General features: G+C 45.9%; 1 long non-coding RNA gene across 9 annotated transcripts in view; it reads right to left on the bottom strand.

The window, feature by feature from the left end:
• LOC137521055 (uncharacterized) overlaps positions 1–23,777 on the bottom strand; it is a 523,185-nt gene that overhangs the window by 483,866 nt on the left and 15,542 nt on the right. For 8 of the 9 annotated variants that reach the window (XR_011022005.1, XR_011022007.1, XR_011022008.1 and 5 more), the window contains exon 2: positions 416–508. This is a non-coding gene — a long non-coding RNA (uncharacterized lncRNA). Of the gene's footprint in view, positions 1–415; positions 509–2,861; positions 2,998–23,777 lie in introns of all 9 variants that reach the window. The other variant, XR_011022012.1, reaches the window with a different exon arrangement.

Here is a 23,777-nt window from a genome sequence, read left to right as displayed (position 1 = left end):
TGCCAGCTGGAAGATGAAGGAAGATGGATCACCAGAGCACTTGTAGTTAGGGAGATGTCGCTGGATCCATCTCCCTGCGAGGGGAGTACTTAGCTTAACATACTTAGCAAATTTGGTAAAGATACCATGTATGGAAGCTCTGCTAATAGCTGCAGAAGTACGCACCGTTGACTTCTATGTGATTCACAAAAATACAAAATTTAGTCCAAAATGGCCAGGAATTTCAAGAACTTTTTGGTAATAGAAGTTTTGGCCAATTTGCTCTAAGACCAAAATGAGATTCTTTTCTTGCTCATCCCTAACTACGAGTCATATATTAGTGGAGTAAATACAACTTGATTTTTTTTAGTTCAGTAAAATAGAATTCATCTGCAAGGATCAGTAAGTCAATAAATACAACACAAAAAAACGTCACCTTTTCCAGCACAACATCAAGCCATCCTTCTACCAGTTGTTTAAATTTGTGATGTGGGTTTCAGTCTGCGAGAGCAGTGAAGGGCCCTGCAAACTAAAAAACAATAAAACAGTTCAGTGAAATAAGTCTGTTTTCAACCTAAGCGCAAGTGTTTTATAAATTCCAGAATTTACCAATACTCCGATATGGGTCAAGTGATCTCAAATGACATGTATTTTTAGCTGTACTCCATGGTCTTGGTGAAGGGGTTTTCAAACACTACTATATTTTATAAAATTACAATATGTCCTCAGATGTTTGCAATTATTTTTATTTGGTGAAAATATACGCTGAGCACAACTGTACTTATTGCAATAAAAATAACTACTCCCTAAACTTATTAGAACATTTACCACTGATTAACAATTACTTCCATTCTGTTATTTCTGGTACCAAGAAGTTGTCAGGAGTAATTTAAATGAAGTAAAAGAGAGGAGAGGGAGACAATCGGCACTGCTTCTGTTACTATTTAATCCAGAGTGCGGTGGAACACATGTATATAATCCAAGACAGTGTATCTTCAAACTGTGGCATCAAAATATGCAATCAACATTGACAACGGTGGCGGTGGGTGCTGGACACAGATAGCTTTACGGCCGTTTCACGCAAAAACTGCGCATCTACGGGGCAGCCTCCGTAGAATCGCAGTTTTTGCGTGAAACGGCCATAAGGCTATCTGTGCCCAGCACCCACCGCCACCACACCACCTCAGACAATGGTACGTTCATGCATGTCAATGTTGATTGCATATTTTGATGCCACAGTTTGAAGATACACGGTCTTGGATTATATACATGTGTTCCACCACACTTTGGATTAAATAGTAACAGAAGCAGTGCCGATTGTCTCCCTCTCCTCTCTTTTACTACGTTGCAACTTCTCAATTAATCAGAGCACGCTATCAATACCAGAAGTGTGCATGAAGAGGTGCGTGCTATATGCCATATCCTTCCAAACGCTGAGCGAATACTGTAGTGCCGACGCTTCACTTCTCCTGCCACAGTAATTTAAATGAAACAAGCCCTACAATATGCTGGAATTAAAGTTGTTGTGCAATTAGCACAACCTGTGTTACCTAGGTAATGTGCACGTTGCCAGGGAACGGCAATGCACCTTATATTTGGCTTTGTGAAGCAAACGATGGAATACTTGTATACTTATAAGATGAAATGAGAGGGAGGAATTTTTGTCACCTACAAAAGTTTGGATGTCTTTTAAGAAGACATATCAATAGAGCCCTGGCTTGCACCAACTTTAACAGAATTGGCAGCAACAACACCTGCTCTATCAGAGAGAAGGAAGACAAGAAGTTAGGACCCCTATAGCTAGGACTGTTTTTAGGCATAGGCAAACCACGCAGAAGCCTTGGGTGACACTAGAAGGAGGGGGCACCACAGAGCTGTTGTTTACCCCATTTCATCAATTTGTTATTGGTACCTGCCTGCAAAACAAATAAATGTAGGCTACGAGCTTCCTATTAATAAGGTACCTTGTCTGCAGAACCCAAATTGCCAGAAACAGACCTGCCTATGGCACTGGGCACCCCTGAGCCTGTTATACCTGTGGAATTATGAAAGTATTTACATAACTGGCAGTGGGCTACTTTTACATTCCTTAGTAAAGAACACACCAGTTACCCTGCTAGTTTAAAAATATCTGATAAAATAAATACATTCAAAAGCAGTGTAAACATCTTACACATATTATACAGGAGTGGCTGGGGACAAACACGTGCAAACTAGGGACACTGAGGACAACAGCCTTTAAAGGGAAGGTCCAAGCAAAAAAAAAAAATGAGTTTCACTTACCTGGGGCTTCTACCAGCCCCATGTAGCCATCCTGTGCCCTCGTAGTCACTCACTGCTGCTCCAGTCCCCCGCTGGCAGCTTTCTGACCTCGGAGGTCAGGGCCGCATTGCATACATTTTTACGCATTCCAGCTAGTGCAGTAACAAAAATGTATGCGTTGCACCACTAACGCGTAAAAATGTATATGTTAATGTTCCTGCACTAGCGGGAATGCGTAAAAATGTACGCAATGCGGCCCTGACCTCCGAGGTCAGAAAGCTGCCAGCGGGGGACTGGAGCAGCAGTGAGTGACTACGAGGGCACAGGATGGCTACATGGGGCTGGTAGAAGCCCCAGGTAAGTTAAACTCATTTTTTTTTTTTGCTTGGACCTTCCCTTTAATGCCAGTGACAGAAATATACATAGCTAACCAACAAAATATGATGCCACATGTTCATCCATGCTATTAGATGTCAGTAGCACATGTTTTGCTATGTGTACATTATATTATGTATTTTATACATTATTTTGAAACAAAAAGTCACAATTTTTTGTTAAACATGGTAAATATACAGTATACACTCACATTTAAGTCCATAAGTAAATGTTATTATCCTTACATTGCTTATATGTTTACATTCTTCTGAAAAGTACAGTACATCTGATTTGAATCAGCCCGACTCCCAAGTGCAGGAAATCTCTTAGCTGGTATAGATAATTTGTCTCAGCTATAGTCACCTTTGTAGATACAGTTGCCTAAAATAATTAATGAAAGAACATGAACTGGTTTCTACAGTCATTTCTGTCATTTTACTACTAAACTCCCAAGCATGCTGGCGCCACCCAGTGGACTGTAAAGCATCATTTATTGGATTACTATTCATTTTACTGCAGACTTGGAACATTACAGCAAATTCAACAGAAAAATAAAGGTGAAATAAACTATAACTAGAACAAGCAGTGCAACAAAGAAAATACATACATATATAATAAAAATAATAACCATATGCAGATACTTAAATAAGACCTACACTTATAAATCACACAAGCCACAACAATTGTGATAGTTCTAAAAAGGTCATTTGACCGTTGTGTTGTGTCATCTGCATTTAAAATTCTCTGCTTTACTATCCAAGAATGAGTATGTGGATCCATTCTGCCTAAATTAATAAGCATCTGGGTTGTGGCAGGTACCACTGAGAAAATGTATATCTGTACTTTAATGTACAGATATAAATGGTCCCTACTCCCTATGTAAAGGTTGAAGTGGGTTAAGCCGAGGGGCTAGGATCTTATAAGCCTGATGTTTATAGCAACATGTCGTGCTGCTCTATATATCAGTACAGCTGTTTGATGAAATGTCTAGTGCCAGGGACTGGCACAAACTGTTGTTCCATTAATAGTTATATGGTAGCAATGGAAATAAATGTACATATACTTTTTTGTTCTTTGAATATAGTTTGATTTTGAAGCCTTTCTCCGGGAATTTGATTCCCAAAGAAATTGATGGGCCCTAACCCTAAAAACCCATACTTACTACCAGATGGTCTTCAGATTTGGGGATAATGTGACTTCCCCCCCATCCAAGCAGAGTAGGCAAATATTTCTTGTGTGTTCACAACATAAAAGGTAGCCATACATCAGGGGACTTGCTGGCTGATATACTATCCGATTTGATTATTATAATCCAATCGGATGTAAATCGGTGCCGCCAAGTGCATGCCTGACCGACATTGCGACCAATATCAGACCGAAATTGGTTGCATTCGTTGAACGCACATGCTGCAAGATTTAGGGCCAACCTGCTTCATCGTGTGCGCGGCAGTAATGGTGTGCGATATCGGTATGAGTGATGAAACCCCCTGAGCTGTCCCCTTTAATGTCCACCCCACCCCTGCCCCCCCCCCCCTCCCCCCGGTGCCCAGTGTAAAGGATATATTACTTGTCCTCGGCCTCCGCTTGTCCTCCGCTGTCTCCGGCATTCCTCCGTTCTCCATACATGCGGCCACATGGTTGCCTAATAAGGGTGTGCGTGTGACGTCAGAGGTCACACATGCGGCCACGATACTAGGCAACCAAAGGGGGACATTCAACATTAGGGGGGACGCGCTGGGGGTTTTATCGCTCATCCCGAATATTCGGGGCATAGCGTCAACATGAAATTGATCAGGAATCAGCCTGCGGTATATGGGCAGCCAACAGGTCTCTCGCTTATCAGATTTGATTAGAGAGAGATTTGTCTCTTGGTCGAATATGTCCATTATCGCAAGATGTATGGCTACCTTAAATGTTTGATATAAATGTTTCAGTTTTTTGTGGGAGCCTGGTAAAAACAGCGCTGAAGATTTTAGCACAGTCAGTGCCACCATAAGTCGTAATAAGAATTCTGGCTATAGCGGAGCTCAGACAGTAATTTGGACACGGTGCTCAAATTTCTTTAAACACAGCATAATTCATCCGCCAGCAATACAATTTTCCCACTATCCATGGCGGCCTGGAGGGGGAATAGTAATTCAGCTCCCCTCATTATTTTCTTGTGAGCAGACTACAGTGTTGCTTTACTTTTGCAGTAAACAAGTCTCTATATACGTGGCTCATTTCCTAGCAAGTTCATTAATTAACCTCTGAATGCATGATCAATAATCTTTCAATGGATTTGATTCAACCAGAGCTGGGACAAGGTCCTACAGCACCCAAGGCTGAGACACCAAAGTGCCCCCCCCCCCCCCATCCCTCCCACCCCAGCCATCACACACTGATTTCTATTAACAAAGAGGTGCCCCAGGGCCCCAACACCTTTATCTCTAGTTATCTGGCTTGCAGTCAGTGCCATGTATCCCCTTTTCTTATTTCTCTCTGCTTCAAACACAATAGGGGAATGATAGCTGAGTGAATTGTGCACCCCCTCCTACACTGCGCCCTGAGGCTGGACCCTCTGCCTCGGCCCGGCCCTGGATTCAACCTCTCCTTTCTGCTTACAGTAAATCAGATCAAGTGTGCAAAGTAAATCTATTGGTACCATCCAATTGATTTCCAATTGGCAAGTGATCAATTCCATGCTGGATCGACCCACTAATGACCTGTGTAGGGACAACTTAATATTATAAGAGCAAAGCACCCATACTTTGTCGTTAATGTTCTTTACTTTAAAGGCCTACACTTAAAACTGTCCTGTTTTGTATAATCAAAGCTTGCCAGCAATTGGTGGTCTAAATATATATTTAATAGGTGGTATTTATCTTGTAAATGGATTACAAACATAAAAATGACAATAGTTTAAAAAATAGTGCTATGCTTTATAAATAAAACAACAAAAGCAAAATCCCCATACATTCCCTTTAAAGGATAACTGAATTGAGAGGGATATGGAGACTGTCATATTTATTTCCTTTTAAGACTAGGGATTAGATTGTGAGCCGCTCTGAGGGACAGTTAGGGACAAGTCTATGTACAACGCTGCATAATATATCAGCTGTATATAAATACTTAAATAAATAAGAAATGCCAGTTGCCTGGCTATCCTGCTGATCTCCGCTGCCTCTAAAACTTTTAGCCATAGCCCCTGAACAAGCATGAAGCAGATCAGGTGCTCTGACACAGGTTTTACTGGATTAGCCATATAGCTGTTCCAGTGTTTTGACTGCTTATGCCAGAAGATGAACAGGGCTGCCAGGCAACTGGCATTGTTTACAAGGAAATAAATATGGCAGCCTCCATGTGCCTCTCACCTCAGGGGCCCTAGAAGAAAAATAGTAGCGGAGTGGTGAGAAGTTACAGGACACGGACCCTAGGGGGACATTTTACACTTGGGGGGTGGCCAGGCAGGTGGCATCAGCAGAACATCGCTAGGCCGATATCTGACATACAGTATTTCATGCTGAAATCTGTTGGAAATCAGTCTGTGGTTTATGGGCAGGTAAGAGATCTGTCTCATGGTCAATCTGCCCATACATCACCTGATGTACAGGCACCCTTACTCTTCTGCAATGTAATGTATGGCATACACAACATATTATCGTATCTGTCTACCTTTAGAAATTTGCCACTTTAGTTCGCAATGAATAAAGACACACATGCTGAACCAACATGAAATGTGCCTTTTCCTAATAAAAAGGATTCAGCGTTGAATGGGTTACACTTGTACAGAGAAAATAGCCTGTATAGTTTGTATCTTACCCCCCACTTACCGCTTCCTTTTCCAGCTGAATGAGCAGAAAGGTATAAGACACGATATTCGCGTTACAAAATAGAATAAGGAAAAAAGGAAAGCCAAAAAGCTTTTATTTCCCAAAATAACTATGGACAAAACGAGCAGGTCACAACGTGAAGGGAAATTGCAGCTCTTCTCCTGTAAGCTTAGTGACCCATGAAAGAGAGGGCAAGGAGTAATGGTGAATTCAGCAAGTACCGGTTGCTGCATCACTGTAGCATAACATCTTTAAGAACACACAAACCTTCCTCCCATGAGAATTGGCTGTATACTTTATAACCCCATTCAAAGATGTAAGAGACAAATAACCAAAATAATTACAGAAAAAGAACCTCAATAGCAAATAGTTTGCAGGAGCCTCCAACTAGTAATATGTAGAATACTTTAATACAGATAACAGTCAGTGAGGTGTATAACATGCTACATTTGGACTAATGACAATTGTACAACAAAACTCTCCTGCACATGCACCAAGTTGTGCCAGATAAAATCTCAAGTATATCATCCCTTTCAGCCCACAAACACTCATGATCAGTGCAGTAGCTGTTGAACATAAAAATGCGCCTTGATATATCTATAGTGCTGCTGACAAGCTTTTGCGCCAGACAGTGGCGGACAAAGTCAACAGTGGGCCCCTGTGCAGAATAAATGAAGGTGGCCCCATGCGAGTGGCCATAGTCGTAATAGATTATGGCTGGAGCCAAACTGTGCCGATAATATAAAATTACATGAACCTAGCTTATATTATGTAGACAGTGTATTAATGTGGAACACATTTTTTTTCTTTACCCATACATAACTGAGCCTCAATTATCACTGTTACTCATTCAACAGTGTCACACATGCTTCTAATTCAACAGTGTCACACATGCTCCTAATTCAACAGCGTCACACATGCTCCTAATTCAACAGTGTCACACATGCTCCTACTTCAACAGTGTCACACATGCTCCTACTTCAACAGTGTCACGCATGCTCCTAATTCAACAGTGTCACACAGGCTCCTAATTCAACAGCGTCACACATGCTCCTAATTCAACAGTGTCACACATGCTCCTACTTCAACAGCATCACACATGCTCCTAATTCAACTGCGTCACACATGCTCCTACTTCAACAGCGTCACACATGTTCCTAATTCAACAGTGTCACGCATGCTCCTAATTCAACAGCGTCACACATGCTCCTAATTCAACAGCGTCACACAGGCTCCTAATTCAACAGCGTCACACAGGCTCCTAATTCCACAGTGTCACACATGCTCCTAATTCAACAGTGTCACACATGCTCCTACTTCAACAGTGTCACACAGGCTCCTAATTCAACAGTGTCACACAGGCTCCTAATTCAACAGCGTCACACATGCTCCTAATTCAACAGTGTCACACATGCTCCTACTTCAACAGTGTCACACAGGCTCCTAATTCAACAGTGTCACACAGGCTCCTAATTCAACAGTGTCACACATGCTCCTAATTCAACAGCGTCACACATGCTCCTAATTCAACAGCGTCACACATGCTCCTAATTCAACAGCGTCACGCATGCTCCTAATTCAACAGCGTCACACATGCTCCTAATTCAACAGCGTCACACATGCTCCTAATTCAACAGTGTCACACATGCTCCTACTTCAACAGTGTCGTAATAGATTATGGCTGGAACCAAACTGTGCCGATAATATAAAATTACATGAACCTAGCTTATATTATGTAGACAGTGTATTAATGTGGAACACATTTTTTTTCTTTACCCATACATAACTGAGCCTCAATTATCACTGTTACTCATTCAACAGTGTCACACATGCTCCTAATTCAACAGTGTCACACATGCTCCTACTTCAACAGTGTCACGCATGCTCCTAATTCAACAGCGTCACACATGCTCCTAATTCAACAGTGTCACACATGCTCCTACTTCAACAGTGTCACACATGCTCCTACTTCAACAGTGTCACACATGCTCCTACTTCAACAGTGTCACGCATGCTCCTAATTCAACAGTGTCACGCATGCTCCTAATTCAACAGCGTCACACATGCTCCTAATTCAGCAGTGTCACACATGCTCCTACTTCAACAGCATCACACATGCTCCTACTTCAACAGTGTCACACATGCTCCTACTTCAACAGTGTCACGCATGCTCCTAATTCAACAGTGTCACGCATGCTCCTAATTCAACAGCGTCACACATGCTCCTAATTCAACAGTGTCACACAGGCTCCTAATTCAACAGTGTCACACATGCTCCTACTTCAACAGCGTCACACATGCTCCTAATTCAACAGTGTCACGCATGCTCCTAATTCAACAGCGTCACACATGCTCCTAATTCAACAGCGTCACACATGCTCCTAATTCAACAGTGTCACACATGCTCCTACTTCAACAGTGTCGTAATAGATTATGGCTGGAACCAAACTGTGCCGATAATATAAAATTACATGAACCTAGCTTATATTATGTAGACAGTGTATTAATGTGGAACACATTTTTTTTCTTTACCCATACATAACTGAGCCTCAATTATCACTGTTACTCATTCAACAGTGTCACACATGCTCCTAATTCAACAGTGTCACACATGCTCCTACTTCAACAGTGTCACGCATGCTCCTAATTCAACAGCGTCACACATGCTCCTAATTCAACAGTGTCACACATGCTCCTACTTCAACAGTGTCACACATGCTCCTACTTCAACAGTGTCACACATGCTCCTACTTCAACAGTGTCACGCATGCTCCTAATTCAACAGTGTCACGCATGCTCCTAATTCAACAGCGTCACACATGCTCCTAATTCAGCAGTGTCACACATGCTCCTACTTCAACAGCATCACACATGCTCCTAATTCAACTGCGTCACACATGCTCCTACTTCAACAGCGTCACACATGCTCCTAATTCAACAGTGTCACACATGCTCCTACTTCAACAGTGTCACACATGCTCCTAATTCAACAGCGTCACACATGCTCCTAATTCCACAGCGTCATACAGGCTCCTAATTCAACAGCGTCACACAGGCTCCTAATTCAACAGCGTCACACATGCTCCTAATTCAACAGTGTCACACATGCTCCTAATTCAACAGCGTCACACATGCTCCTAATTCAACAGCGTCACACATGCTCCTAATTCAACAGTGTCACATTTGGACTAATGACAATTGTACAACAAAACTCTCCTGCACATGCACCAAGTTGTGCCAGATAAAATCTCAAGTATATCATCCCTTTCAGCCCGCAAACACTCATGATCAGTGCAGTAGCTGTTGAACATAAAAATGCGCCTTGATATATCTATAGTGCTGCTGACAAGCTTTTGCGCCAGACAGTGGCGGACAAAGTCAACAGTGGGCCCCTGTGCAGAATAAATGAAGGTGGTCCCATGCGAGTGGCCATAGTCGTAATAGATTATGGCTGGAGCCAAACTGTGCCGATAATATAAAATTACATGAACCTAGCTTATATTATGTAGACAGTGTATTAATGTGGAACACATTTTTTTTCTTTACTCATACATAACTGAGCCTCAATTATCACTGTTACTCATTCAACAGTGTCACACATGCTTCTAATTCAACAGTGTCACACATGCTCCTACTTCAACAGTGTCACGCATGCTCCTAATTCAACAGTGTCACACATGCTCCTACTTCAACAGTGTCACACATGCTCCTACTTCAACAGTGTCACACATGCTCCTAATTCAACAGTGTCACACATGCTCCTACTTCAACAGTGTCACGCATGCTCCTAATTCAACAGCGTCACACATGCTCCTAATTCAACAGTGTCACACATGCTCCTAATTCAACAGCGCCACACATGCTCCTAATTCAACAGCGCCACACATGCTCCTAATTCCACAGCGTCATACAGGCTCCTAATTCAACAGCGTCACACAGGCTCCTAATTCCACAGTGTCACACATGCTCCTAATTCAACAGTGTCACACATGCTCCTACTTCAACAGCGTCACACATGCTCCTAATTCACCAGCGTCACACATGCTCCTAATTCAACAGCGTCACACAGGCTCCTAATTCCACAGCGTCATACAGGCTCCTAATTCAACAGCGTCACACATGCTCCTAATTCAACAGCGTCACACATGCTCCTAATTCAACAGCGTCACACATGCTCCTAATTCAACAGCGTCACACATGCTCCTAATTCAACAGCGTCACACAGGCTCCTAATTCAACTGTGTCACACAGGCTCCTAATTCAACAGCGTCACACATGCTCCTAATTCAACAGCGTCACACATGCTCCTAATTCAACAGCATCACACATGCTCCTAATTCAACAGCGTCACACATGCTCCTAATTCAACAGTGTCACACATGCTCCTAATTCAACAGCGTCACACATGCTCCTAATTCCACAGTGTCACACAGGCTCCTAATTCAATAGCGTCACACATGCTCCTAATTCAACAGTGTCACACATGCTCCTAATTCAACAGCGTCACACATGCTCCTAATTCAACAGCGTCACACATGCTCCTAATTCAACAGCATCACACATGCTCCTAATAAAACAGCGTCACGGATGCTCCTAATTCAACAGCAGTGCAGTTTCTAGGCTAAAATGCACCCAGGGCGAGGGTGTAAAAATTGTGCCCCCCCCCCCCCCCCGAGCAAGGTATGGGTGCCCGCAGTATAGGTTAGCCAGGCCTAGTTGCACTTAGTATAGGTCCCCCCAGTATAGGTAGCCAAGAATAGGTACCCCAGTATAGGTAGCCAGGCATAGGTGAGCCAGTATAGTTGCCCCCGCTATAGGTTAGCCAGGTAGGTGCCTCCAGTATAGGTAGCCAGTATAGTTGCCCCCAGTATAGGTTAGATAGGCAGGCACCCCCAGTATAAGTTAGATAGGTAGGTGCCCCAGTACAGGTTAGCTAGGTGGGTGCCTCTAATATAGGTAGCCAGAATAGTTGCCCCCAGCATAGGTTAGATAGGTAGGTGCCCCCAGTATAGGTTATTTAGGTAGGTGCCTGCAATATAGGTAGCCAGTATAGTTGCCATCTGTATAGGCTAGCTAGGTAGGTAGGTGCCCCCAATACAGGTTAGATAAGTGCCCCCAGTATAGGTTAGATAGGTAGCTGCCCCCCCAGTATAGGTTAGATAGGTAGGTGCCCCCCAGTATAGGTTAGATTAGGTAGCTGCCCCCCAGTGTAGGTTAGATAGGTAGGTAGCTGCCCCCCAGTGTAGGTTAGATTAGGTAGGTGCCCCCCAGTATAGGTTAGATAGGTAGCTGCCCCCCAGTGTAGGTTAGATTAGGTAGCTGCCCCCCAGTATAGGTTAGATAGGTAGCTGCCCCCCAGTGTAGGTTAGATAGGTAGCTGCCCCCCAGTGTAGGTTGGATAGGTAGCTGACCCCAGTGTATGTTAGATTAGGTAGGTGCCCCCCAGTATAGGTTAGATAGGTAGCTGCCCCCCAGTGTAGGTTAGATTAGGTAGCTGCCCCCCAGTGTAGGTTAGAATAGGTAGGTGCCCCCCAGTATAGGTTAGATAGGTAGCTGCCCCCCAGTGTAGGTTAGATAGGTAGCTGCCCCCCAGTGTATGTTAGATTAGGTAGGTGCCCCCCAGTATGGGTTAGATAGGTAGCTGCCCCCCAGTGTAGGTTAGATAGGTAGCTTCCCCCCAGTGTAGGTTAGATTAGGTAGGTGCCCCCCAGTATAGGTTAGATAGGTAGCTGCCCCCCAGTGTAGGTTAGATAGGTAGCTGCCCCCCAGTGTATGTTAGATTAGGTAGGTGCCCCCCAGTATAGGTTAGATAGGTAGCTGTCCTCTATAATGGAGGGGGGAGCCGGAGCCGCAGGGAGGGCAGCCCGACCCCTCCCACCCTCTCCCGGGCCGCCCTCCGTGCTCCCCTCTCAGATGCAGAGCGAGCAGCCAGGAAGCGCTGTATACAACATACCTCCCTGGCTCCAAGCGCTGCTCTCTCGCCGCCGGTCTTCTCCTATCTGCCTACACGCTGATACACACGCTGCTTCCGGCTGAACAGGAAGCAGCGTGTGTATCAGCATGTATACAGTGAGGAGACAGGCGGCGAGAGAGCAGCGCTTGGAGCCAGGGAGGTGAGTTGTAAACAGCGCTTCCTGGCTGCTCGCTCTGCATCTGAGGGGGGAGCCCGGAGGGCGGCCCGGGAGAGGGAAGGAGGGGTCGGGCTGCCCTCCCCGCGGCTCCGGCTCCCCCCTCCATTACAGCGCCCGCCTCCCAACAGCGTCCCGGGCGGCGGCACGCCCCGCATGGCCCTAGAAACGGGCCTGTTCAACAGCGTCACACAGGCTCCTAATTCAACAGCGTCACACATGCTCCTAATTCAACAGTGTCACACATGCACCTAATTCAACAGCTTCACACATGCTCCTAATTTAACAGCGTCACAAAGGCTCCTAATTCAACAGCGTCACACATGCTCCTAATTCAACAGTGTCACACATGCACCTAATTCAACAGCTTCACACATGCTCCTAATTCAACAGCGTCACAAATGCTCCTAATTCAACAGCGTCACACATGCTCCTAATTCAACAGCGTCACACAGGCTCCTAATTCAACAGCGTCACACATGCTCCTAATTCCAGTGTCACACATGCTCTTAATACAACAGCGTCACACATGCTCCTAATTCACCAGTGTCACACATGCTCCTAATTCAACAGTGTCACACAGGCTCCTAATTCAACAGCGTCACACATGCTCCTAATTCCAGTGTCACACATGCTCTTAATACAACAGCGTCACACATGCTCCTAATTCACCAGTGTCACACATGCTCCTAATTCCACAGTGTCACACATGCTTCTAATTCAACAGTGTCACACAGGCTCCTTATTCAACAGCGTCACACAGGCTCCTAATTCAACAGCGTCACACATGCTCCTAATTCAACAGCGTCACACAGGCTCCTAATTCAACAGCGTCACACAGGCTCCTAATTCAACAGCGTCACACATGCTCCTAATTCAACAGTGTCACACATGCTCCTAATTCAACAGTGTCACACATGCTCCTAATTCAACAGTGTCACACATGCTCCTAATTCAAGTGTCACACATGCTCCTAATTCAAGTGTCAGATATGCTCCTAATTCAACTGCGTCACACGTGTTCTCCTAATTCAACAGTGTCACACAGGCTCCTAATTCAACAGTATCACACATGCTCCTAATTCAACATTGTCACACATGTCCCTAATTCAACAGTGTCACACATGCTCCTACTTCAACAGTGTCACACATGCTCCTACTTCAACAGTGTCACACATGCTCCTACTTCAACCGTGTCACACATGCTCCTACTTCAACAGTGTCACACATGCTCCTAATTCAACAGTGTCACACATGCTCCTAATTCAACAGTGTCACACATGCTCCTAATTCAACAGTGTCACACATGCTCCTAATTCAACAGTGTCACACATGCTCCTACTTCAACAGTGTCACACATGCTCCTAATTCAACATTGTCACACATGTTCCTAATTCAACAGTGTCACACATGCTCCTAATTCAACAGCGCCACACATGCTCCTAACTCAACAGCGTCACAAATGCTCCTAATTCAACAGTGTCACACAGGCTCCTTATTCAACAGCGTCACACAGGCTCCTTATTCAACAGCGTCACACAGGCTCCTTATTCAACAGCGCCATACATGCTCCTAATTCAACAGCGTCACACATGCTCCTAATTCAACAGTGTCACACAGGCTCCTTATTCAACAGCGTCACACAGGCTCCTAATTCAACAGCGTCACACAGGCTCCTAATTCAACAGCGTCACACATGCTCCTAATTCAACATTGTCACACATGTTCCTAATTCAACAGCGTCACACAGGCTCCTAATTCAACATTGTCACACATGCTCCTACTTCAACAGCATCACACATGCTCCTAATTCAACAGTGTCACACATGCTCCTAATTCAACATTGTCACACATGTTCCTAATTCAACAGTGTCACACATGCTCCTAATTCAACATTGTCACACATGTTCCTAATTCAACAGCGTCACAAATGCTCCTAATTCAACAGCGTCACACATGCTTCTAATTCAACATTGTCACACATGTTCCTAATTCAACAGTGTCACAGATTTTCCTAATTCAACAGAGTCACACATGCTCCTAATTCAACAGTGTCACACATGCTCCTAATTCAACAGTGTCACACAGGCTCCTAATTTAACAGTGTCACACATGATTGTAATTCAACAGTGTCACACATGCAGGAGCAGTTGAAAAAGTTGCCGCCAAAAATGGGCGCAATTGTTATTTATCGATATATGTGGACGCAATTGTCATTGTGGATGCAATGGTTATTTATCTATATATATGGATGCAATGGTTATTTATTGATATATGTGGACGCAATTGTCATTGTGGATGCAATTGTTATTTATCTATATATGTGGATGCAATGGTTATTGATCTATATATGTGGATGCAATTGTTATTTATTGATATATGTGGACACAATTGTTATGTATTGTAATATAGAAAGCATTTACGCTATTTAGCGGACGGCTGCAATTAAATTTGGATTAAAATTTATGGATAAAAATGGAAAAATGGATTAAAATTTATCATATTATTGTTATTGGGGATCAGGGGGTGTTAAGGTTAGGCACCACTAGGGGTGTCTTAGAGTTAAGCACTACCAGGGGGTCTTAGGGTTAGGCACCACCAGGGAGGGGTTAGGCACCACAGGCACCATCAGGGGAGTCTTAGGGTTAGGCACCACCAGGGGGGGGGTCTTAGGGTTAGGCACCACTGGGGGGTCTTAGGGTTAGGCACCACTAGGGGTGTCTTAGAGTTAAGCACTACCAGGGGGTCTTAGGGTTAGGCACCACCAGGGAGGGGTTAGGCACCACAGGCACCATCAGGGGAGTCTTAGGGTTAGGCACCACCAGGGGGGGGTCTTGGGGTTAGGCACCACTGGGGGGTCTTAGGGTTAGGCACCACCAGGGGGGTCTTAGGGTTAGGCACCACCAGGGGGGTCTTAGGGTTAGGCACCACCAGGGGGGTCTTAGGGTTAGGCACCACCAGGGGGGTCTTAGGGTTAGGCACCACCAGGGGGGTCTTAGGGTTAGGCACCACCAGGGGAGTCTTAGGGTTAGGCACCACCAGGGGGGTCTTAGGGTTAGACACCACCAGGGGAGTCTTAGGGTTAGACACCACCAGGGGAGTCTTAGGGTTAGGCACCACCAGAGGAGGGTTCTATGTGAGAGTAGGAAGAGGTTAGGTTATAGTTGGGTTCAACTTTTTTGGTAAATTTACCGATAATGTAGTACCGCATTTAAATTGTTATTTAACATTTTTGTAATCATTTTTGTTATTTAACGCTGCGCTTAAATTTTTATTTACAGATATTGCTAGTAATATGGTTGTTTAACGTTGCGCCCAAATTAGCTCGCGACTATAACTACTACAAATCATGGGTCCCTCCAGCAAACTTTGATTCAGCCCCCTGCTCACACTCTTTCCCTTGCACACCCCTGGTGATCCTCACAGCCTGGGAGCTTATCTTGCAAGGGTCATAAGACAAGTGTAGACATCATGATCTTCACACCTATAATAAGTGTAGCCACAAAATCACCTGATCTGAAAGATGGTCCCCTCTATTGGAGAGAATGAATTAGGAAGTAGTAGTTGGGGCTCCCTTACAGTTCTAGGACCCCCTGTAGTTACGCCCCTGGTCATGTCACTAACTCTCCCTCAGCGGGGATCACAATGTAATCCCAACAACTGCCATGTTTATATAGCACTGACATCTTCTGCAACACTTTACAGAATACATAGCCACATCACTACTACATGGGAAACAATGACACAGGGAGGCAAAGATAGAATATGGAAGTAGTGACAGACGGCCACTCATAAGGGGAGTCACGCAGGGAGGGAGAGACAGCCAGAAGGAGGTAGAGACCTTCACATGGAAGGGGGGGGGGGGGGGGTGAGGGTAGGGGGTAGTGACACATGGAGAGAGAGACAGCCACATGAGGGTTACTGAGAGAGGGAGAGACTGATAGCTAAGGTAGGGGAAAGGGGGCTGTTAGTGACAGAGGGAGAGAGAGCCAAGTGGTGGGCAGTGACACAGGGTAAGCAAGATACAAGGCATAAGAAATAGTCACATGGGAAGGTGGTTTACAGAGAGAGATATATGGAGGAGAGCCAAGAGAAGTGGTCCTCAAACTAAGGCCCGCGGGCCGAATGCGGCCCCCCAAGGCTTTTTTTACTGGCCCCCAAACCAAAATGTATAACTTATAGATGTGGCCCACTGCACCTTTAAATATTGGTGGCCCGCATATAGAATAGCATTGCTGGCACCACCCATTCACATACTGTAGAAGCCAGCGAGCAGTCATTCCCTGGCTTCCTGCATCAGGTGAAACTGCTGTCCAACTGGACGGCAGGTTGTCACCTGGGTATGCTTCACTGGTGCACAAAGACGTTCTTCGGGGCGCCTCATGACTGAATTGCTGCTGCTGGGAGTTCTTCTCCAGGCGTGACTGGGGGGGAATCAATACCTAGACTCAATGTTATGTTTTAAAACATATTTCTATGTATGTTCCGGGCCGGCCCTCTGGCAGTCTGAAGTATGTTGACCCGGCCCTTGATTGAAAAAGTTTAGGGACCTCTGGCCTACAGGATAATCCAGCCCTGACTGTGGTGCAGCTGCATGGGCCCTAGAGGATGTGAGGCCCCTATGTGGCTGCAAGGTCTACATCTGCCACTGGAGCCACCAGTTCAGCTCAGCCTTGTCATACTTATGAGAATCCCCACAACCTGAATTATCTTGCAGTAGAGTAATCTTTGGGTAAAAAATACATTTAGAAAGAAGTCTTGGAATACAAAATGTGCTCTAACATAAACAGTTCAACTACTCACTTAATAATTACAAAGATCCTCAGGTGTAATATAAAAAAATATATAGTTCTTTTGGTTTAGTAAAGCAGAATTTCACATTTTTTATAGGTTACCAGCACCCACACCCCTTTCCTGAAATTACAAGTAATCATACTGGCATATATAAAACTTGGTTGCAAATGCCATATTTTGTAGGTAGAACACTGTGCCCATTTGGACACAGAAGGGAAATAAAAAGAATGTGCATTAGGTTTATGAAGGAGAGTGAGAGAGACAGCCAGAAGGGAGAGAAAATTTCTGGTAAGGCAGAGGTGACAGAAAAATAGAAAGTGAGAGGGAAGGTGAGGAGTGAGAAATAGAGAGAGAATACTGAGATAGAGAAGGCAGAGAGAAGATGACTTAGTATGGAGAGAATGAAATGAAAGTGGCAAAGATGGCAGATGGAGAGCGTGGAGTGAGAGAGAAGTGGCAAAGATGACAGACAAAGAGCATGGAGAGGGAGTGCATGGTAAGGATGGCAGACAGCATGGAAAAAGTGAGAGAGAAGTGGCAAAGATGGCAGATGGAGAGCGTGGAGAGGGTGAGAGAGTGGTAAAGATGGCAGACAGAGAGCATGGAGAGGGTGAGAGAGTGGTAAAGATGGCAGACAGAGAGCATGGAGAGGGTGAGAGAGTGGTGAAGATGGCAGACAGAGAGCATGGAGAGGGTGAGAGAGTGGTGAAGATGCCAGACACAAAGCATGGAGAGGGTAAGAGAGTGGTAAAGATGGCAGACAGAGCACATGGAGAAGGTGAGAGAGAGGAAAAGATGGCAGACAGAGCGCATGGAGATGGTGAGAGAGTGGTGAAGATGGCAGACAGAGAGCATGGAGATGGTGAGAGAGTGGCGAAGATGGCAGACACAAAGCATGGAGAGAGTGAGAGAGTGGTGAAGATGACAGACACAAAGCATGGAGAGAGTGAGAGAGTGGTAAAGATGACAGACAGAGAGCATGGAGAGGGTGAGAGATTGGCCAATATAGCAGACAGAGAGCATGGAGAGGGTGAGAGAGTGGCAAAGATAGCAGACAGAGAGTATGGAGAGGGTGACAGAGTGGTAAAGATGGCAGTCAGAGTGCATGGAGAGGGTGAGAGAGTGGTAAAGATGGCAGACAAAGAGCACACGGAGAGGGTGAGAGAGTGGTAAAGATGGCAGACAGAGCACACGGAGAGGGTGAGAGAGTGGTAAAGATGACAGTCAGAGAGCATGGAGAGGGTGAGAGAGTGGTGAAGATGGCAGACAGAGAGCATGGACAGGGTGAGAGAGTGGTGAAGATGGCAGTCAGAGAGCATGGAGAGGGTGAGAGAGTGGTAAAGATGGCAGACAGAGAACATGGAGAGAGTGAGAGAGTGGTAAAGATGGCAGACAGAGAGCATGGAGAGGGTAAGAGAGTAGTAAAGATGGCAGTCAGAGAGCATGGAGAGGGTGAGAGAGTGGTAAAGATGGCAGACAGAGAGCATGGAGAGGGTGAGAGAGTGGTGACGATGGCAGACAGAGAGCATGGAGAGGGTGACAGAGTGGTAAAGATGGCAGACACAAAGCATGGAGAGGGTGAGAGAGTGGTAAAGATGGCAGACAGAGAACATGGAGAGAGTGAGCGAGTGGTGAAGATGGCAGACAGAGAGCATGGAGAGGGTGAGAGAGTGGTAAAGATAGCAGACAGAGAGCATGGAGAGCGTGAGAGAGTGGTGAAGATGGCAGACAGAGAGCATGGACAGGGTGAGAGAGTGGTAAAGATGGCAGACAGAGCACATGGAGAGGGTGAGAGAGTGGTGAAGATGGCAGACACAAAGCATGGAGAGGGTGAGAGAGTGGTAAAGATGGCAGACAGAGAACATGGAGAGAGGGAGAGAGTGGTAAAGATGGCAGACAGAGAGCATGGACAGGGTGAGAGAGTGGTGAAGATGGCAGACAGAGAGCGTGGAGAGTGTGAGAGAGTGGTGAAGATGGCAGACAGAGAGCATGGAGAGGGTGAGAGAGTGGTAAAGATGGCAGACAGAGTGCATGGAGAGGGTGAGAGAGAGTGGTAAAGATGGCAGACAGAGAGCATGGAGAGGGTGACAGAGTGGTAAAGATGGCAGTCAGAGAGCATGGAGAGGGTGACAGAGTGGTAAAGATGGCAGTCAGAGAGCATGGAGAGGGTGAGAGAGTGGTAAAGATGGCAGACAGAGAACATGGAGAGAGGGAGAGAGTGGTAAAGATGGCAGACAGAGAGCATGGACAGGGTGAGAGAGTGGTGAAGATGGCAGACAGAGAGCGTGGAGAGTGTGAGAGAGTGGTGAAGATGGCAGACAGAGAGCATGGAGAGGGTGAGAGAGTGGTAAAGATGGCAGACAGAGAGCATGGAGAGGGTGAGAGAATGGTGAAGATGGCAGACAGAGAGCATGGAGAGGTTGAGAGAGTGGTGAAGATGGCAGACACAAAGCATGGAGAGGGTGAGAGAGTGGTGAAGATGGCAGACAGAGAGCATGGAGAGCGTGAGAGAGTGGTGAAGATGGCAGACAGAGAGCATGGAGAGGGTGAGAGAGTGGTGAAGATGGCAGACAGAGAGCATGGAGAGGGTGAGAGAGTGGTAAAGATGGCAGACACAAAGCAAGGAGAGGGTGAGAGAGTGGTGAAGATGGCAGACAGAGAGCATGGAGAGGGTGAGAGAGTGGTAAAGATGGCAGACACAAAGCAAGGAGAGGGTGAGAGAGTGGTGAAGATGGCAGACAGAGAGCATGGAGAGGGTGAGAGAGTGGTGAAGATGGCAGACAGAGAGCATGGAGAGGGTGAGAGAGTGGTGAAGATGGCAGACAGAGAGCATGGAGAGCGTGAGAGAGTGGTGAAGATGGCAGACAGAGAGCATGGAGAGGGTGAGAGAGTGGTGAAGATGGCAGACAGAGAGCATGGAGAGGGTGAGAGAGTGGTAAAGATGGCAGACAGAGAGCATGGAGAGGGTGAGAGAATGGTGAAGATGGCAGACAGAGAGCATGGAGAGCGTGAGAGAGCGGTAAAGATAGCAGACAGAGAGCATGGAGAGGGTGAGAGAGTGGTGAAGATGGCAGACAGAGAGCATGGAGAGGGTGAGAGTGTGGTAAAGATGGCAGACAGAGCACATGGAGAGGGTGAGAGTGTGGTAAAGATGGCAGACAGAGCACATGGAGAGGGTGAGAGAGTGGTAAAGATGGCAGTCAGAGAGCATGGAGAGGGTGAGAGAGTGGTAAAGATGGCAGACAGAGAGCATGGAGAGGGTGAGAGAGTGGAAAATATGGCAGAGAGAGAGCATGGAGAGAGTGAGAGAGTGGTAAAGATGGCAGACACAAAGCAAGGAGAGGTGAGAGAATGGTAAAGATGGCAGACAGAGCACATGGAGAGGGTGAGAGAGTGGTAAAGATGGCAGACACAAAGCAAGGAGAGGGTGAGAGAGTGGTAAAGATGGCAGACACAAAGCAAGGAGAGGGTGAGAGAGTGGTGAAGATGGCAGACAGAGAGCATGGAGAGCGTGAGAGAGTGGTGAAGATGGCAGACAGAGAGCATGGAGAGGGTGAGAGAGTGGTAAAGATGGCAGACAGAGCACATGGAGAGGGTGAGAGAGTGGTGAAGATGGCAGACAGAGAGCATGGAGAGCGTGAGAGAGCGGTAAAGATAGCAGACAGAGAGCATGGAGAGGGTGAGAGAGTGGTGAAGATGGCAGACAGAGAGCATGGAGAGGGTGAGAGAGTGGTAAAGATGGCAGACAGAGCACATGGAGAGGGTGAGAGTGTGGTAAAGATGGCAGTCAGAGAGCATGGAGAGGGTGAGAGAGTGGAAAATATGGGAGACAGAGTGCATGGAGAGGGTGAGAGAGTGGTAAAGATGGCAGACAGAGAGCATGGAGAGGGTGAGAGAGTGGAAAATATGGGAGACAGAGAGCATGGAGAGAGTGAGAGAGTGGTAAAGATGGCAGACAGAGAGCATGGAGAGGGTGAGAGAGTGGAAAATATGGGAGACAGAGAGCATGGAGAGAGTGGTAAAGATGGCAGACACAAAGCATGGAGAGGGTGAGAGAGTGGTAAAGATGGCAGACAGAGAGCATGGAGAGGGTGAGAGAGTGGAAAATATGGGAGACAGAGTGCATGGAGAGAGTGAGAGAGTGGTAAAGATGGCAGACACAAAGCAAGGAGAGGGTGAGAGAGTGGTAAAGATGGCAGACAGAGAGCATGGAGAGGGTGAGAGAGTGGAAAATATGGGAGACAGAGTGCATGGAGAGAGTGAGAGAGTGGTAAAGATGGCAGACAGAGAGCATGGAGAGGGTGAGAGAGTGGAAAATATGGGAGACAGAGAGCATGGAGAGAGTGGTAAAGATGGCAGACACAAAGCATGGAGAGGGTGAGAGAGTGGTAAAGATGGCAGACAGAGAGCATGGAGAGGGTGAGAGAGTGGAAAATATGGGAGACAGAGTGCATGGAGAGAGTGAGAGAGTGGTAAAGATGGCAGACACAAAGCAAGGAGAGGGTGAGAGAGTGGTAAAGATGGCAGACAGAGAGCATGGAGAGGGTGAGAGAGTGGAAAATATGGGAGACAGAGAGCATGGAGAGAGTGAGAGAGTGGTAAAGATGGCAGACACAAAGCAAGGAGAGGTGAGAGAATGGTAAAGATGGCAGACAGAGCACATGGAGATGGTGAGAGAGTGGTAAAGATGGCAGACAGAGAGCATGGAGAGAGTGGTAAAGATGGCAGACAGAGACAAAGAGACCCTTATTCAATTCCCTTTTCTTCTTAAGTTTTCTTCTGGGTTATGTTTCCACACCTAGGGCTTGATTCACAAAAGCGTGATAACTGCTATCATGGCACTTATCATGCGATCTGCCGTGCGCGAAGGTTTGCGTGGGTAAAGCATTGCGCTGCGTAATAAACGAGGTTTGCACTCGATCACACACGTGAAATGCGCACGTGATCTCGCGCAAACCTTTTGTTACACTTGAATGTAATTCTTTACGCGCACAAACCTTCACGCACAGCAGATCGCGTGATATTTGCTTTTTTGAATCAAGCCCCTAATCAATAAAATGCCCTTTTCAGCCACCAACAAGCAAAATAATATTCAGAATAATTTTTACAGTACTTTTTCCACTTGCTTTTTGAACTTTTCCATTTGCAGACTCAGTGCTGAAAAGTTATTTCAAACAGAAGATGAAAAATTGTCTCCTAGGAGACCACTTAGGAGAAAAAGTGATTTGAATAAGAGCCAGAGTGAGAAAGGTAGTAGAGGAAGAGAGAGAGAGAGAGAGACAGCAGAGCAAGAGACAGAGGTGGCATGATAGAGAGGCAATGGAGAGATAAGGAAGTGAGAGTTAACAGAGGGAAATGCGGTAGTGATAGGGAATTTAGGGAGAGAGCTGGATTGAAGAGAGGAAGATAAATAGCTAACAGACAAAGAGATAGCAGAAACAGAGAGTTGGTGGAGTAAGCAGGGCCAGCGCTGCCATACAGGCAAAGGGGCAATTGCCCCAGGGCTCTCAACCTCTGCAGGGGCTCCTGCGCCACCGGACTCTGCCAAGTTGTCTCCTGCACTTCAGTGTGGTTGAAGACTGCACGGATGGTGCAGCTGCCGCCCACCAGGTCAAGTGAGTAGGCAGCTAATGCGCAGGAGCCCCGGGAGCAATTGGGTAGTGCCTATCGGTGGGGAAAAACTATCGTGGAACGAACTAACTATCTGTGGTGGTGTGGGGATGGGGGGCCCCCACTTAAGTTTGCCCCAGGGCCCCTTAAACCGGAACTGATAGAAATGCGGAGAGAAAAAGTGAAAGGTGGCAGGCAGACAGAGAGCTGAGAGTTACAAAAGGAAGAAAACACGGGAGCCCAATATAGTGTAGTATGTTTTGGAGGTAATGGGAAATTAAGGTAAGTAAAATTATACTCACAAACCAGGGTTACACAATCAGGCAACCAATGTAAATGCAGGTGCAGAAATTAGACCTGTCCCCACTCAGGATTAAGAAGTTGCTCTCTGTAGATCAGAAAGAAAGGGGTATATCACCCCTCCACCAGGGGTGGTGACAGGTATCGCAGGAAGTGAACAGAGACGCCAACAGGATAAAATATGCTAAAAACTCTAAAATTGCTGACAGAGGCGATAGGCGTTATCAAGACATATTACTGTTAGATACTCCTTTGTGTTATTGCCTTATGAAGCAGGAATATACCTGCGAAATGCATTGCAGCTTTGTTTTTTTGGAGTATGTCAATACATTTAAACTTTTGAAAATTGTCAGTTTCATGTCTAATTCGGGGAGGTAAGTCCACCACTGCCTCCTTAGCAATTTTAGAGTTTTTAGTATATTTTATCCTGTTGGCGCCTCTGTTCACTTCTTGAGAGAGATGAGAGTGTTGAAGACAGACATAGAGGAGACAGTGAATCCTATTGCAGCCATCTCTTG

This window comes from Hyperolius riggenbachi, chromosome 1 (assembly GCF_040937935.1).
Source record: "Hyperolius riggenbachi isolate aHypRig1 chromosome 1, aHypRig1.pri, whole genome shotgun sequence".
In the NCBI taxonomy this organism is placed as follows: Eukaryota; Metazoa; Chordata; class Amphibia; order Anura; family Hyperoliidae; genus Hyperolius; species Hyperolius riggenbachi.
Note: the sequence above shows the minus strand (reverse complement) of the source record. Positions and strands in the feature narration are given on the sequence as shown.